Genomic DNA, 13,692 nt, shown 5'->3' with positions numbered 1-13,692 from the left:
AATTAAAATTAATACAACAATATACTACATAAATTGATAGAAAATCTAATTCTGGAAAAAACAAGTAAGACTATATTGCTGTAATGTGTACTAGAGTTCAACTTTTAGTATCTAGTAATACTGAAAATTCTCCCAACCCATCAATTCCCATGATAAAATTTCTGCATTTGTTAAATTTTAGTAGTAGGTGCATAGATTTTCTTTGTGCTTGAAATTTTTCATAATGGTACATTTATTTATTTATTTATTTATTTATTTATTTATTTATTTATTTATTTATTTCTCTGTTACAGCACAAGTAGGGAAGAGGGGCAGAGGGAGAGAGGGAGACAAAATTTTAAGCAGTGTCCATGCTCAGTGCAGAATCTGATGTGGGATTCGATCATCCCACAATTATGGGATCTGGGATTGTGACCTGAGCCGAAATTAAGAGTCAGATGTTCAAGTGACTGAGCCACTCAGGTGCCCCCATAATGGTACTTTTTAAAAAAATAACTTTTACTTGTTTTTAAATATATTTATTTAAATTCAAGTTAGTTAACATACAGTGTAGTATTGGAAAAAAAACAAACTTTTAGAGCTTATGAGCCATTAGATTGAGGAAATGCAGTATTCTCTTGACTGAATCACGTATTAACATCAGAGACAGGGTGTATCTCAGGTCTCATGACTATCCAGTGGGAATTCTATTCCCTGAATTTTACTTCCTCTTTGGAGACATACCAAGATTCTCATGGAAATGACTCAAAATGTCTCCAAGCTTATCAAACACTCTTTAAAGTATTAGAAATAGGTATGTAATTAACATCTGCCCAAACAGCCATTTATTACTTGATGTTCAAATTGTTTACCATCTTTCTACTAATCTAATGTTTACACCCTTATTAAAAACATCCTCTCATAGTATGAAAATATCTCTATTTCTGAGACAAACATAGTATGACTGGAATGACTTTATGGTTTGCATTTTCAAACGAAACGGATATAAAAAACAGATACTTTTAGCCCAATCTTTGCCACTCTTCCTATGACTTCCAGTTTTTGATAATGCATTTACCAGGAACGATATTGGTCACAGATTAATTACTACCACGACATGTTTTAGAAATGCTATCCTCATAGTATGTATGGGAACAGACATTCGGCTCCGCTCCTTAGCCAAAATATAAGGCTATTAAAATGATCAGTGATGGTACACTGACTTTTCCAGGACAATCTGGGTGTATTGCTATCAGCCTGGGATGCCATTCGGTTTAGCATCTGTTCTGGATTTTTATTTGCTTTAAATAAAGCATTATTAGTGCACCACTGCATTTTGCTTATGATTACACAACGATAAATTAAGATGGGTTTGGTAATACTCCTAGTTTCTCGAGTGGTCCCCATAATAATTTAGGAGAATCACATGCACTTAACAGAGTTCTCACTGTAAAAGGTGCTTATATCTAAAGGACGATTACCTATATCTATCCCTATTCTCTCTGCCCTTTCCCCAAAGCACTAAACTCTTCTTGAAGAACACTTGAATAAAATAACTAGTACTCTGAGACACCAGCAGTGAGGGGGAGTTAACTCTTGTGCTCTCCTTGGAGGAAGGGGGCTGAAATAACTTCTTCACCCTGGCTGGCCACTTCCACCAGCTGGTCACATCACTGTCCATGCTTCAGCCTGCAGTAGGCACAAGTTTGCCTGGTCACCATTTGATGGCTCGGTGGTGAGTCTGAAGAATTGTAGATTTGGTTTCTCCGTGATATGCGTGGGGATGCAGGCTTCGCTGTTGAGCCGTCAAACAGAGATAGCTGTCTGAACACACTTGCTCTGGAGTTTTTTTGGTCATTATTTACATGACATCATTCTAAAGCTATTTATTTCATTGTGTGGCAACACATTTTTTTTTAAAGAACTCTTTTGATTGCAATGAATTCAAGAAAACAAAAATAAATATTTGAGAAAAAAATTAGGCACTGCATTTTCTGTTTCTCTGGAAAGTTGACAATACGTGTGTTTTTGTGCAAATGTCAGTTAACCTTTCCCACACTCCACAAGGAGTGCGGTGACACCTATGCCAGTTGAAATCTAGAATTTTCACATTTTCATCTACTTTCAAAGTTAGAGTGCTAAGCAAAATAAGTCAGAGAAAGACAAATATCATATGACTTCACTCATCTGTAGCATTTCAGAAACAAAACAGATGAACATAGGGGAAGGGAAGGAAAATAAGATAAAAACAGAGAGGGCGACAAATCATAAGAGAGTCTTAAGTGCAGAGAACAAACGGAGGGTTGCTGGCGGGGTATTGGGTGGGGATGGGCTAAATGGGTGATGGACATTAAGGAGGACACTTGTTGGGATGAGCACTGGGTGTTGTATGTAAGTGAACACGCACTGAATTCTATTCCTGAAATCATTATTAAACTATATGTTAACTAACTAGTATTTAAATAATACAAAAAATAAATAAAAACAAGTTACTAGTTGTGTTTCCAAGTTGGCCTAGCCTCTGTGAAGGTGCCCAGTGACCTCTGTCTCCTGGTATTCCTACCCAAGTATAGTCCCCTCCACACAAAGGCTGGTCAGTATGACAAACAGCAGAAATGATGGCATGGCACATTCAACATTAGGTTAGAAAAGACTATGATTTTCATCTTGAGCACCTACTCATTCTCTCTCTTTTTTCCTCTCTCTCTCTTTCTCTCTCTTCTTGTTCTGGGGAAAACAGCTGCTATGAAGAGGCTCACATAGGGAGAGACTAAAGCCTCTGGCCAATAGCCAGACAGGAACTGTGGCCTGCCAGCTACTATGGAAGTGAGCACGCTAGCAAATTCTCCAGCCCTAGGTGAGTCTTCAAATAATTGCAGACCCTGCCAACAGCTTGATTACAACCTTGTGAGAGATCCGGAGCCAGAACCACCCAGTTAATCTGTTCCTAGACTTTCAACGCTCAAAAACTGAGCTGTTTCAACTAAAATTTTGAGAAAATGTATTCTGCAGCAAGAGATAACTAATACACTATTTAGGAGACTATGACAATCACCGCTATTAAACACATATAGCTATGGAAAGTGCATTTACATACCATCCTGTGAAGCTTGACATTTCATTTACATCAAGCGACTGTTCTAAATTAACGTCTCTTACTTTCTACTTCAAGTTTTCCTGGGAATGCACAAGAAAATAAAACAATCTCTGTTAATGTGTTCGACTGTTAGTAGGACTTTGCAAATAGTTAGATATGCCAGATTAATGTCACTCGAGGAGATGATTTAATTAGAAAATGGACTAATTTCATAATGGTTTAACATTTTTAATTCTATTAATAGAATTAAAGTCTTTGATGTGCATTTTGCTGAAAACAAAACATTGTGAATGCTGTTGCAATTCAATTAAAAAGTTCAATAGATGATAGAATTATTTGGTTTTGAGGTGACAATATGCATGTCAAATTCAGTTTAAAGTAAAAAAAATCAGAAACTTAGTTTGATAACGATGGAATATATAGAAATTAAGAGATTTGGAACAGAAATGTACTTAAGGGTTGTTTATTTTGTGTGTAGACATAACTTATAACTGTGTCCATGACATAGGGATGCTCTAGTTACTATAGTTGCCTATATTTATAATTATTTGATATACATAAGTCCAGGATAAGTAAATAAGAGAAGTTTGAGATGAAGCTGACCTTGAATGCCAAAAAGTACTTCAAAAATACATACATATTTTCTTATATTTTCACATTCTTTTGCTTGTCTTTTTTTGTTGTTATTTGTTTTAGGTTGTCAAATGATCCTTTGAAATATTATTTTCATTTCTAGTTCTTAACTAGCTGGCCTTCCACTGCACCACTATTCAGGTCTCCTATCATATCATGAGAGTCACGGTCATCACCATTGCAGCCACAGATCGGGGAGTCCCCAGGATCTCTTAAATGGTTCCAGAGTTCTCTGGCTAAAGATTGGTGCTGCCTCTGTCAGGCAATGTTGACAAACTCATCAAAAGTGATTATTTCCACCGTGCTTAAAGTTTTTCTGCTTCTTTCTGTCTCTTGGCGGTTCCTTGAGGGCTTTGATAATCAGGGCAGAGGCAGAAGGTAGCTCTTCAATCTGGACCTGTCTGTCCTGAACTGTCAGTTTCACTGTCATCCTCAGATCCTTCCAATCACCAGTTGCCGTGGCGATGTCATCACCTACCATTTTTAGAGACAGACCCAGTGGCCTGGATCTTGGGGCCAGGGCAGACATGGCATTATGACTTTGATCTTCTTGGGGTCGAATTTAGGCAGCATGGTGTCGATTCCAGAGGACCAAAGAGAGTTGCTCCTTGGCCTTCTCCCAACCAAAAGCCAAAAGCTCTTTTGCTTGTCTTTAGTTTGACAGCAAACTAAAATTGAGAAAGACTTTGGTAGTGCAATATCTATATTTTACAAAACATTCAAAAGAGTAAATGGCAATAATTAATTTGGCAAGTCTTCCTTGTAAAATTAATTATTGTAGGATTTAATTTATATTTAAATAAAATTTAAAAGGAGAATATTCTCTCAGCAAAACGTGCTGTGAGTTTGGTAAGTATCCTAACACCTACAGAGTTAAAAACATTATGATCTACAGAAAATAATCAATTGAAGATTTATTTGTTAGTTTATTCATTTATGTATGTGGTATATATATACCTATGTACATATTTATTTAGTAGCCATAAAGTTCAATTTTGAGGAAAGTTGCAAATAATTTACAAAAATATTAAAATAATAAAACCATGTCAACATGTATTAATTAGAGAAAATTCCACTGAGATATTTCTGAATGGCTAAGAAACTAAAATATGATTAAGACTCTGTTTTAATTGTAGAAATAAGATTCAAGAGCAATTAACCAACTTATTCTTAAATGTTGAGAATATCAATATAAAACCATAAATACAAAAATAATATTAATATAACATATAATATGTAATATATATTATACATTATATATGTACATATCAATATATACATGTAATGTAATATGATATAATATGAATATGGATATCAATATAATGAACTTTCTTGTTTTTCTTTATAATAACTAATTATGTTATGGGTATTTTTATTTCTGAAATGAAAACTTTATTAAGACTAATTTATAGATCTACCAATATATTAAAATAATCTTTGGATCACTAAATGTTAAAAATTATTTTATTATTTATTATAATTTTTTAAATTTTTTAAATGTTTATTTACTTGTGTGACAGAGACAGAGAGACAGAAACAGAGACAGAGTATGAGTGGGCAAGAGGCAGAGAGAGGGACACAGAATCCGAAGCAGGCTTCAGGCTCTGAGCTGTCAGCAAAGAGCCCAATGCGGGGCTTGAACTCACAAACCATCAAATCATGGCCTGAGCTGAAGTCGGATGCTTAACTAACTGAACCACCCAGGTGTCCCCCAAATTATTTGATTTTAAATATTTTTAGTGATCCTATCCATTTTAAAACTGCTTTGCTTTAGAGAAAAAATAAAGGATCACCCCAGTTATTTTAGACCTATTTTACAAGTCAGGCTGTAGGCCAGTTCTGTTGACCAAAGATAAACACCTCCCCACTGAGTGATAAGAATTGAATGGTAAGTAGTAATTGGTATGAGATTAATACCTTCTTCTTTCCAAATATTGTCTATTTTTATAAAATGTGATATAAGTTCCTGTAGCAGAAAACATTTGAAATTATTTATATAAGTATAGAAAATAGTCAAAACTTGGGTTGAAATCAATTTAGGTATAAACATAGCCAATATAATAAGCTGAGATCTAGCCTTGTTTTTCAATCTCATGGAGTGAGCTTGAATTTATATCTAAGATTCATCATCTTAAATTTCACTCAATCATTATAGGAAATGTCCTGATTTCTCAAAAAGACTCACATCCAAGTGTGAACACTATTTTTGGAAGTACTGTGGAATGGTAAAGGCAAAGTGAGTTAAGCAATCAGGAGGAAATTTAAAATCCTGAAACAATCCAGAAGAGAAGTGGATAAACATGGGAGAAAAAAATAAAGAGTATTAGAAATCTGGGACTTGATTGTTTGCCCTTCCAGGGAGCTTTTGTCTTGACAGTTAAGTGTGGATGCCTTTGATAATATTTTAAAATATGAATCTTTCCATGGTTGTGAGTTTCCCGGATTGTCTACAAACTGACAAACCCCACAGACAATTTATAATCATGGGTCCAGAAGGAAAGGCTCACTTTTATTTATCAGTAATTGACATTTCTTTTTCAACCAGTGAAAGGCAGTGCAATCATTGCTTAAGATCATCCCTTGTTCGGTAACGGAAGAACTGTAGCTGGGAGCCCACAATTCTCCCTAGTCATCCCCCTCTCTCTCCTCTTCCCCAATAAATAGAAGGTTTTCACATTATTCTTAAAAACTTGTCAAGGGGATAAATCCAACATCAACAATATATCTCAATGGGCCATCCTCAGTTCTTGAGGTCTTCTGGAAGACTCACATTAGGGCAACATAGCTTGTGGCTAATGCATACTTCATTTGCACTGCATTTCCTGAACATGAGAATGAATTATTGCAAGACAAAATGAAGCGAATTCTTCCCAAATCCTTGACATTCTGTAGGGGAGTATTACGAAGAATAAATGAGTGAGATCTTTCCTTTGCATCTGGTGAAACTGATTTCAAGGATGTAAGAAAAGGCAGGGTCCTTTCAGAGGTCACTGATACAGATTTCACCTGAACCAGTTTTGGCTGACCTTTCTGTCCCTTTCCAAGTCAAACCTGGGGCAGCCAAATGCAGCTTTGTGAGTGGGAAACAGTAGAATAGCAAGGTGAGAAATAAGGCAAAATCAGACCATAAGAGCCTCTCACAAAGGAGAGTTTTGAGTCTGAGTTAGACCTGAGGAAGTTAGACCTGAGGGAGGCACATGATTTCTAGGTTGTTCATTTAGGTTGACTAACCATCCCAGTTAGTTATTCCAGGCTTTAGCACTGAGAGTCCCACATCTCAGGAAACTCCTCAGTTTTGGGCAAACCTGGATGTTGGTTACTCTAGCAGCACTAACATTTTGTTAAGTGAAATGATAAGAAAATATATGAGAATTGGTATTTCAACCAATGAGGCGAGAGGGGGGAAAGTATATGTGGTCAGAAGACTGAATGAAGGGGATGGGGTTAAGCATGAAGTCATAAGAAAAATAGATTTGCTTTCCGCTTGCACCCACACATTTAATAGCCCATCCCACCTGTCTTGTATATCCATTTGCCAAACATCAGTTATCAACCATTCTGGGAAGAGTATAAGAAAGTTTATAACCAGAAGTAAATTTTGTATCCTGGATACAAAATTTATATATATATATATATATATATATATATATATATATGAACAAATGTGACACTATTGTCTGTCCTTTTACTCATGTTTTTGCCCACAGTAACATTAGGATATGATTTAAGATATGATTTAAACATTATAGTATTTATTCTGCTTAATTTGATGCCACAGACATAAAATCAAGACTGCTTTAAAATAAACTCAATATATCCTAGGAAGAGAGCTATCTTTCAAAAGACGAGATTTAGTTAGAAATGATATAATGAGTATCCATATAGAAATCTGTGCTTGCATGCCTCTGTAACATCTTTGTGTTTTTACTATAGCTCAAAGTCAAATAGAAATCAATAAAATCATTCTTATGTATAAATTCTGTTTCACATTCTAAAACAAACATCACAGGGAAAGCGCTCTTTTTCCCAGAGTTTTGTGCCTGACAAGGTCAACCTCTAGATGATGGTGGAGTATGAAATCAGGTTATCAATAAAAATGTTTATGATGCAAGCATACATACATCCCCAAAGAAGTTTGACTATGAAAGGAATCACGTGCTTATGTTTTCCCTATCACACTATTTTAATTTTTTTTTTAACGTTTATGTATTTTTGAGACAAAGAGAGACAGAGCGTGGGCAGGGCAGGTGCAGAGAGAGAGGGAGACACGGAATCTGAAGCAGGCTCCAGGCTCCAAGCTGTCAGCACAGAGACCGACAGGGGGATGGAACTCACAGACTGCGAGTTCATGACCTGAGCTGAAGTCAGAGGCTTAACCGACTGAGCCACCCAGGTGCCCCTCCCTAGCACATTATTTTAAAAACAATCATTTGCTTTTAAAAAACAAATCATTGAAAATTGATTTAAAGCAATTTAAAAAATCATTTAAAATAGTGATTATTTCTTAAGAAAAGTTACCAACATATCTTAAAATATTGTTACAATATATCTTACTTTTAAAACTAAAGTTTATATTTACCTGCCCTATTATTTCAATAATCATGACTTTATATGAATCCCATTTCTTTAACACTTATGGCCATTTACTTGGTTATGCCATTGATAAACCTAATAATTTGTTAGTAAGGAAGAGCATATCTTACATCAACAGAGCAACAACAGAAGAAACTAATAAGTAACACACTTCTCCTATTTTTCTTTTTCATGATCTAGGAAACAGAGCTTATAGGGAATTATCTGGTGTTGCCTTCCTGCTGTGTAATTTTGAGTCCCTCTTAATAGACTCTAAAATATCACTGAAGCACCCTGTGCAGGTGATTCAAACTATTAAGGCAGGTAACGCTTCATTTTCCACCAGCTCTTGTTGAAGAGAGGTCATTGAAAGAAAAAAAAAAAAAAAAAAAAAAGGAGGAAGCTCCATCTTCCACAATGTAGTTAACATTTGACATTAAGTGAAAAATATCCATTCCTTTCCTATCCGGAGCATAGTGAATGATGTCAATAATGCAGCAAATGCAAACTATCATCCAGAAAACTTGTCTAGAGCTCTCCATGGCTACCCTTTGTGTGGGACAAACTGGAAAGGAACTGGGTATACCAGTGAGAGCCTCCAAATGCTCACCTTAAGTTTACCCCTGTCCCCTGGGACATTCGGGTTTGTCTGGAAATATCATGAAGGCCTGGATCTCTTGTGAGAATTTTCAGCACTTCAGGCTCCAGTCCTCAGCTGGAAATCCTATGAGCAAGGTCTTTCATGTGGTGTTTGAACATTTTTCACTCCAGACTCTGAAAGAAATGGAAATAAACCTTGCCTATGTTTATTAAAGCCCTAGAAGGGAGGTTGAATTTCAAGACTCCTTGTTCAGAACGGTGAAAGTTCAGTTTGGGAGTGAAAAGAAATAATAAAAATTATTCTTGCCCTACCTGAGTTCTTCTTCAAGCTGACCTCCTCATTCCTAATGGGGATCCGTGATGCTGGCAGCATGGTATTTGTGCAAGTGATTATTTTTCCATGATTATTTTCTTTACATTTATTCATATTCTTCATGACAGGCAACGACAGCTTTTAGGAGACATAGAATCCTCCTAACAGTGGCTCTTGTTTATAAGCAGATCATATCCATCTGCAAATTACTGTATTCCGGGGCATTTTCAAAATCACATTTTCATTTCAAGTACATAAATGCAACTAAATATTACAGTATTATGCAGTGGGATACCATAATAAGAGCCAGCTCTTATTCCCAGTATGAGCTTTAACTTCTTAACTTGGCCCATGTTTAAAGTACTTTCATCTACATTATATTCATTCGAAGTTGCAGAATGAATTATTTTTATTTATTTGTAAGACAACAGAAATTTTTATTTTTTATTTTATTTTTTATTTTCTTTGTAGAATTCAGTGATTTATTCTTTACATAAAACACCCAGTGCTCATCACAACAAGTGCCTCCTTAGTACCCATCACTCTTCTGGCCCATCTCCTACCCATCTTCCTCTGTCAACCCATAGTTTCTTCTCTATCATGAAGAGTCTCTTGTGGTTTGTTTCCCTCTCTTCTCTTTCGCCCCATTTACATATATTCATATGGTTTGTTTCTTAAATTATGCATGTGAGTTAAATCACATGGTATTTGTGTTTCTCTGATTGACTTATTTCACTTAGTGTAATAACCTTCTAGCTCCATCCATGTCACTGCAAATGGCAAGATTTCACTCTTTTTGATGGCTGGGTAATCTTCCATCACACGTACGCGCACACACACACACACACACACACACACACACACACAGCACCTCTTCCTTCTCCATTCATCAGTCAATGGACATTTGGGCTCTCTCCATAGTTTGGCTACTGTAAACAACGGGGTACATGTACCCCTTTGAACCTGTGTTTTTTGTATCCTTTGAGTAAATACCTAACAGTGCAATTGCTGTACCATAGGGTAGTTCTAGCTTTAGTTTAAGGAACCTCGATACTGTTCTTCAGAGTGGCTGCACCAGTTTACGTTCCCACCAACAACGCAGGAGGGTTGCCCTTTTTCTGCATCCTTGCCAGTATCTTTTGTTTCTCATTTTGTTAATTTCAGTCATTCTGACAGGTGTGAGGTGATACCTCATCATGGTTTTGATTGGTATTTCCCTGATAATGAGTGATGCTGAACATCTTCTCTTGTGTCTGTAGCCATCTGGATGTCTTCTTTGGAAAAATGTCTATACTATGTCTTCTGCCCATTTCTTAACTGAGTTATTTGGTTTTTCTTTTTTTTTTTTTTTTGGTGGGGGGGTTGAGTTTGAGAAGTTCTTTATAAATTTTGGATACTAACCCTTTATGAGATATGTCATTTGCATATGTCTTCTCACATTCCATAAGCTGCCTTTTAGCTTTGTTTATTGTTTTCTTCACCGTGCAGAAGCTTTTTTATCTTGATCAAGTAACAATAGTTCATTTTTGCTTTTGTTTCCCTTGCTTCAGAAGACATATCCGGTAAGAAGTTACCCCAGCCGAGGTCAAAGAGGTTGTTGCCTGTGTTCTCCTCTAGGACTTCGATGGTGTCCTGTCTCACATTGAGGTCTTTCATCCATTTTGAATTTATTTCTGTGTACGGTGTAAGAAAATGGTCCAGTTTCATTCTTCTGCATGTTACCATCCATTTTTCCCAACATCGTTTGTTGAAGGGACTGTATTTTTTCCTTGGATAATCTTTCCTGCTTTTCAGAGATTAGTTGACCAAATAGTTTGGGGTCCATTTCTGGATTTTCTATTATGTTCTATTGATCTATCTGTCTGTTTTAGTGACTGTACCATACTGCCTTGATGACTACAGTTTTGTAATACAGCTTGAAATCTGGAATCGTGATGCCTCCACTTTTGTTTTTCTTTTCCAGGATTGTTTTGGCTATTCAGGGTCTTATTTGGTTCCATACAAATTTTAAGATTGCTTATTCTAGCTCTGCAAAACTGCTTGTGGTATTTTGATAGGGATTGCATTAAATGTGCAGATTGCTTGGGGCACCTGGGTGGCTTGGTTAAGTGTCTGACTTCAGCTCAGGTCATGATCTCATGGTTTGTGGGTTCCATCCTTGCATTGGGCTCTGTGCTGACAGTTCAGGACCTGGAGCCTGCTTCAGATTCTGTGTCTTCCTCTTTCTCTGCCCCTCCCCCGCTTATTCTCTGTCTCTCAAAAATAAATAAAAAACATTATTTTTTTTTAATGTGTAGATTGCTTTGGGTAGTTTAGCAATGTTTTTTCTTCCAATCCATGAGTACGGAATTCTTTTCCATTTGTTTGTGACCTCTTCAATTTCTTTCCTACGTGTTCTATAGTATTCAGAGTACAGATCTTTTACCTATTTAGTTAGGTTTATTTCTAGGTATCTTGTTTTTGGTGCAATTGCAAATGGGATAGATTCCTTGATTTCTTTTCCTGCTGCTTTGTTTTTGGTGTATTGAAATGAAACAGGTTTCTGCATGTTGATTTTATATACTGTGACTTTGCTGAATTCATGTCTTAGTTCTAGTAACTCTTTGGTGGAGTCTTTGGGGTTATCTACAGAGGATCATGTCATCTGTAAACAGTGAAAGTTTGACTTCTTCCTTGCCAATTTGGTTGCCTTTGATTTCTTTTTGTTGTTTTATTGCTGAAGTTAGACTTTAAACACTATGTTAAATAGTAATGGTAAGAATGGATATCCTTGTCTTGTTCCTGACCATAGGGGAGAGTCTCTATTTTTCCACATTGTGGGTGATATGAGCTGTGGGTCTTTTGTTTATGGTTGTTATGAAGTTGAGGTATACGCGATCTATCCCTACTTTGTTGAGAATTTTTATCAAGAATGGATGCTGCATTTTCTCAAATTATTTATCTGCATCAATTGACAGGATCATATGTTTCCCATTCTTTCTTCTATTAATGTGATATATTGCGTTGATTGATTTGTGAGTATTGAACCAGTCCTGCAACCCAGGAATAAATACCACTTGGTGGTGAATAATTATTTTTAATGTACTGCTGAATTCGATTTGCTACTATCTTGCTGAGAATTTTTGCATCCATGTTCATCAGGAGTATTGGCCTATAATTCTCCTTTTTAGTGGGATCCTTGTCTGGTTTTGGAATCAAGGTAATTCCGGCTTCATAGCATGAGTTTGGAAGTTCTCCTTCTATTTCTATTTTTTGTAACATTTTGAGAAGAATAGGTAGTAACTCTTCTTTAAATGTCTGGTAGAATTCCCTTGGGAAGCCTTCTGGCTCTGGAATTCTGTTTATTGGAAGATTTTTTTTTTTTAATTTCTATATCATTTATTTTGAGAGAGAAAGAGAGACAGAGAGAGAGAGAGAGAGAGAGAGAGAGAGAGAGACAGAATCCCAAGCAGGCTTCACACTGTCTGTGCAGAGCCTGTCATAGGGCTCAACCTCATTGTGCATTTTATTATTCAAATCCTAACAATAACTTTGTAACACAAGAGCAGTGTTATCTTTGTTTTACAAATATGTACATCCTTATGCTTCAAGAGGGCAGTGGTGTACCCAATATGCAACTAAAGAGTAAAACTTTAGAACTGACTGATTCTATAGCATGGAATTTTAGCTATAGTATATGCTGTCAGGTGTGATGGAAACAAAGTAGAGATAATGTGAATTTTCCTATTAAGTTTAGGTTAATAAAGCTGAGAGATCTTTCCAGGGAGTCTATAGTGCTCAACTGAAAATAGATGTTCATAGTGGCAGTAAGCAAGCTTATCCTTCAAGCTTCTAGGATGAAACAGAGACCATCTGGAGAAAAACAGTCTTTCCATTTTAAGTCAAGAGCATAATGCTTGGAAAATAATTTAATCTGGACCCATTTTATTTGCTACAATAACTTAATTATTAGATATATTTTTACATTGTACAAATCTTACTGTTCTTAAAAACCCTAAAATGGGTCCAAGTGATTATCCTTAATTAACTGTCGTTTTTACATGCTCTGTGTGCCTCTGAAAGGGAAATAGAAATATTTTTCTTAAATTACTCTTCAAGATTTTGCAGCTGATCCCAGAGAAAATTACTGTCAAATATGTAAGAAAAATTTAAAAAGGTACGAGATCTCTAGTTCTGGTCCTGCTTATTTCTTGTATTAGCCTGGCTAAATTTCCTACATAATCTCCCTCATTTGTAAAATGGAAGCAACATTAGATCATGCTTCATGAGACACGAGATAAGGGAGAATGAATTATTTTTCCCTCAGAGGAATATTATAAAGTAAGTCATAATATCCACGATTCTTTTCTCATTGAGATATAATCTGCCAAAAAGAGGATGAAAATAGGTACCTTACACAAGGCTTGTGATGGAAACAGGCTACTGTGTAAGCCAGTGTGGCAGGCAGGCTTTTCATCCTCTGTGCGCATTTCTAGAATAAACATTCTCCTCTGCATCT

The 13,692-nt window shown here is 36.1% G+C and overlaps 1 long non-coding RNA gene across 2 annotated transcripts in view; it reads right to left on the bottom strand.

Moving 5' to 3' along the window:
• The window catches only part of LOC121032147 (uncharacterized), a 172,121-nt gene that overhangs the window by 131,151 nt on the left and 27,278 nt on the right, over nt 1-13,692 (bottom strand). Inside the window, exon 1 of one of the 2 annotated variants that reach the window (XR_005791105.1) lies at nt 3,077-3,159. The exons of the other annotated variant lie outside the window; for it this stretch is intronic. This is a non-coding gene — a long non-coding RNA (uncharacterized LOC121032147). Of the gene's footprint in view, nt 1-3,076; nt 3,160-13,692 lie in introns of those variants that run through there. 2 annotated transcript variants of the gene reach the window in all.

The sequence above is a fragment of the Herpailurus yagouaroundi genome, unplaced genomic scaffold (genome assembly GCF_014898765.1).
Source record: "Herpailurus yagouaroundi ecotype Mexico unplaced genomic scaffold, PumYag 141, whole genome shotgun sequence".
In the NCBI taxonomy this organism is placed as follows: Eukaryota; Metazoa; Chordata; class Mammalia; order Carnivora; family Felidae; genus Herpailurus; species Herpailurus yagouaroundi.
Note: the sequence above shows the minus strand (reverse complement) of the source record. Positions and strands in the feature narration are given on the sequence as shown.